Below are 5,002 nucleotides of genomic sequence, written 5' to 3' on the forward strand. Positions count from 1 at the left end.
CATAACAATGATTTTGAAAAGTCAAGTTGCATGTTTTATTAATGTATAGAAGTTACAATGACACAAATTTATGTGAATGAAAAAGCTTCAAGGTGAGGAAATTTAAATGAATGATATATATGGACTCACTTGATGTGGATGGATTTATTGTGCCTATAGGGAGTTAGAAGTCTCGGATTAAATGAAAAATTGAATGTTTGAGGAATATATAAGAGATAGTAATGTCTTAATATATATATATATATATATATATATATATTTATTTATTTTTTCACCACAAGTTTAATCTGATTCGGGGGTCAGTTTTTCCATCAAGTGTTTCTAGTCCCGTCTCGATCATAGTTGCGGAGATCGAACCGCGGTCCTCCCTACGAAGTTCAGCACTAATTATAACGATCAATAATGTTTTAATATTTTAAATAAAGATATAATGTTTCTCTTACTTGCGTAGTTGCTTACAACTTAATACATTCTGTACATCTCTCATATATTGCCACTTGAAAATTAATTAATTTTGATCAAACCAATTTTACAAATTCAAATTCATTAAAACTAACATTTGTCAAATGCGAGCTTAAACACCATCTTCTAGATCTTCATCCAATAACTTCAGAAACTTTTGAAATGATTAGTCGAAAACACAATGAGAGCTCAAATATACTTTTTAATTAATTATCCGAATGTTTCTAGAGCGAAAACACATTTGAGATTATCATAGTTCATATAAAATAAGAGTCATGTCTCTGGAGCACTAGTTAAAAAATATTATATGAAAAAAAATATTATTTAAATGTTTTTAACAAATGCTCCAAAATCATTAGTTAGTATTTACCATAAAATAATAAGCTAAAAGTAATCGAGGTTTGTAAAGTAATTTTACAGACACCAATGGTTAATGTTGAGTTATATTCCTTTAGAGTGGTGGAGAAGAACAAGAACAATATTTAGTTGTATTCAAACATATATATATAAGAGGTTTATTTTGTTTATTTTTGTGGTACCCACAAAAAACAACAGCTTAAGATAACTCCAAAGTACATTATTAAGAGATTTTTCAATATTTACAACCATTAGCTTATTGTCATATTATGTAGTTTACTCAACAACAAAAATCAATCAATGATGACATTCTACAGAAGGAGTTGTCTTTTAACTATAAGGAGTAAGGATTGTTTGGTTATTAGTTCCAACTAGGAAATATAAATCAAAAGTTTCAAAATTGTACCTTTCATTTTCCAAATTAAAACAACTAGCATTTTAATAAACATGTGCATACATGTTGATTTACATATGTACTTGAATAATATCAAAGTCACTCACTCACTTATTATGAGATAGACGAAATAATAAGTCATTGGGAATTCGTACACATAAAATGGATAGATCGGGATTCGAACTCTAGTTGTGGCTTTGACCTTAAAAATTTTGATATATTCCGGTATTGGCTTCTATTTTTGTATTAGAAGTTGCTTTTGTAGTGTTTATAACAATCTTGTAGCGTTTTAGCTTATAGCTTATAGTTTTTTACACTTTATTCCATTTTTACCCTTTAATTTAATAAATACTCACTCTAAAAAACAAACTACCCACTATTAATTATGTCATTTTATATTTATTAACCACTTTAAAATCTAATTTTACCAAACACTTTAATTTTAATCAGCTAGCTTTTCAGCTATACGCTAGCTTATCAGCTACTAGCTAGCTTATAGCTTATTTTTACTGAAGAGACTCTAAATCAAATTTAGTGACTTAAGTATACTGTGATGTTTCTTTGACATGGAAAGAATCATAAAAATGTTACTAGTATTTATTTTTGGGTATTCTTTTATGAGGGATATAGACATATAGTAACTGCTCATATTATTGAGGCTACCTATTTTGTAGGCTTAATTAGTTAGAATTTAAATCAAGGTAATGATTTTGACAGGTACTAGAAAACAGATTTATGCAATATAAAAAATAAAAAAATAAAAAAAAAACAGATTTATACGTTGTAAAGCTAATTGGTTTCTCTACCAAAAAAAAAGAAGCTAATTGGTTTAATATTTTTAGTCATGCTATAGAAATTGACATGTTACTAACAATGTTAATTTACAAATAAATAGCAACAACATTTATTATTAAAATAAACTCAAATAAGTTGTTTCCTAGAAGGAAGCAAAGCAAAAGAGTCAAAGTAAACCACTTCCTCATGTGGTGCCCATTTAGGCCACCATATAGTATAAAAATCTCGTGTTTTTTTACGGACATAGATATAAGCAGAAATGTACTTTTTAGATTTATTAAATAATAGATGTATTTGGTCTATATTATAGTTTAGATACATCAATTATTCAATAAATATAGAAAATGTAATTTTGCTTATATTTGTGTCTAGAGAGAATATGTTAATATTCAATACTAAAACCACAATGTGACAAAGCATGACACTAACATTTACTACTACCTCTTTACTTTGTGCTTTCTTAAAAGGATCCTAATCCCTATAAATCTTTCTTAATCACAAATTAGGTGAACTGTATCATCATAATCTTCTAAACAAATCCCTTTGGTCATGCAAACTGAATCTTGCCCACTTCATAAACTATTTGTGATTTTTTAAGCATAAACGTATTTGTTGTTTTGAGTAACCATGTTATTAGTGTGAAGTATCAACCAATTCTATTATTTCTTTTGTCTCAAAATAACTAGTTCACATAAATTAAAAAAAGAGAGATAATAGTAATTTTACTAAATTACTCTTATTGTGTAGTGGTGTATTCACATTTAGTATAACGAGGTATTGAATTGAAAGTGATATATAAGTACTTAAGTTGTATTAGTTACATGGTACAATTGAAAGGAAGGGGAAAAAAATTGTTACAAGGCTAATAAGAAACAAAAGACAAAAAGGAAAAAAAATGAAACTATTCTCCGGAGGATATCAAAGAGGCCTTTTAGGGGAGATGCGTGAATCGTAAGATCGAAATCTGAAGAGGCTCGAAAGAAAAAGATTCAATCACCGCTATATATTTAAGATAATTAAACATGAACAAAATGTAAATAGGCAATAAGCTGTGCCGCTAAAATTTTATGTACATTAAAGTCAATACTTCTAAAAATTACATTCATAGACTTAGGGGACATAACATTGTTATGCATGACCCTTTGAACTCTTTTCAAAATGTTATTTTGGAAAGGAGTAAATAATGATTAAACCGTAAGTCCGTAAGAAAACTCAAACTAGTTACTTTTAGTTTTCTTCTTTTAACCTGGTTTTATTTATTTGCAAAACTCTAAGTCAAAATTCTTTTTCTTTTTTCTTTTTGGTACAATCTAACTCAAAATTCTACTATTTAAAAGAACTTAATCCAATTTCACCTAGACCAATATAATATCATTAATTATTTATGGAGTGAAATTTCATAAATAGACAGAGTAAACGAAACAGAGGACAATTTGATCAACGTTTTACAATTTTATGGGGATATTTGCCTATTTCCAAATTTGATAAAGGTATTTACCAAATTTTAAAATTTCAAAGGGTATTTGACATTTCACTAATTATCTATGATTTTGATACTATGAGTGTGATGATAAAAAAAATTCACAAAAATCTCATATGGCAATGGGTACCCGCGGGTACGGTTTTTACCTTCCCCGTTCCCCATACCCGAATCATTGATAAATACCCGTTCCCCGCCCATTACCCGACGGGGATGAAAAATTGAACTCAATCCCCGTCCCAAATGGGTTCGGGTATACCCAAATGGGTTCGGGTATCCCCGAACCTTGCCCTGCCCTGCTGAACCTTACCCGAACCCAAAATTTTCCCGAACACTAACATACATACATTACAAAAAATTTCAAATAATAAAGTACAAACCAAAATTTCAATGCATTAAACATACAAATGAAATGATATTCCAAAATATCAAACCAAAATTATCAAAACCATAAAATAGTACCGGTACAAACCAATATTCCAAAATACCGTCAAAACAACCACATAACCAAGAATGTTCTACATCATTGTTCACTGAAATTACTAAAAAAACAAATAACTAAGAACCATTGTTCATTAAAAATCTTAACTCAAGTAGATAAATTATATGATCTGTGACATTATAAATAAATAAATAGGGGTAATATAGTAATTTTATATAAACGGACGGGTTCGGGGACGGGTTCGGGGTGGGTACCAATATCTCTGTTACCCGCCCCATCCCCATGTTTTGAAATCGGGGTAAACCCAAACCCGAACCCAAACCCAGTCAAATCGGTTTTTCCCCGTCAAACTCGGGGTGAGTTCGGGCGGGTACCCGCGGGTACGAGTTCTGTTGCCATGCCTAGCCACATAATTAGCATTTAATAATTTCTATTTTTACTTCCTTAACATGTGCCTTAAGGGCACAAGTTAACATTCTCCATATACAAAATCCAAATTTAATCAAGCATTAACACAAAAGAGTAAATGACATTAATGGCATTACATAAGCCGTTTCTTTTGAAATAGTAATGATCACATAGGATTCTTATAAGTAGGTCTTAAGTATTTTTCTCATTTTCTGTCAAAAAAAAAAAGAAAGTATTTTTCTCATTTAATAATGTGAGTAGTATAATGATGGACTTCTTGACTTTGGCTTAATATGGTGTGGTGGGGCCTAATATGGTTGGAATATATTTTGACAGTCAATCAAATTTTATTCATTAAAAAGATTTTCTTTTACATTTGTAAGGAAACTTTTGGCTACTTAGTGAAACATTTTTGACTCGTGTGTGTATGATTCTACACGCTTGTATTATAGTGGAGGGAAAGGCAAGAAGAGAAGATGCAATTTTTTACACCCCCTTTACACTTTGCTATATTTACTTGTGTATTAGATTATTTACTTTGCACTAACAATCATAAGTTCAAAAACTTAATTCAAAGTTAAAAAAATAAGGACTTTTTTCTACTATGTTGTTTCTTAAGGTGTGCTTGATTTGAGAGAAAGAAAATGAGAAGAGAGAAAAACAC

This window comes from Trifolium pratense, linkage group LG2 (assembly GCF_020283565.1).
Source record: "Trifolium pratense cultivar HEN17-A07 linkage group LG2, ARS_RC_1.1, whole genome shotgun sequence".
NCBI lineage: Eukaryota > Viridiplantae > Streptophyta > Magnoliopsida > Fabales > Fabaceae > Trifolium > Trifolium pratense.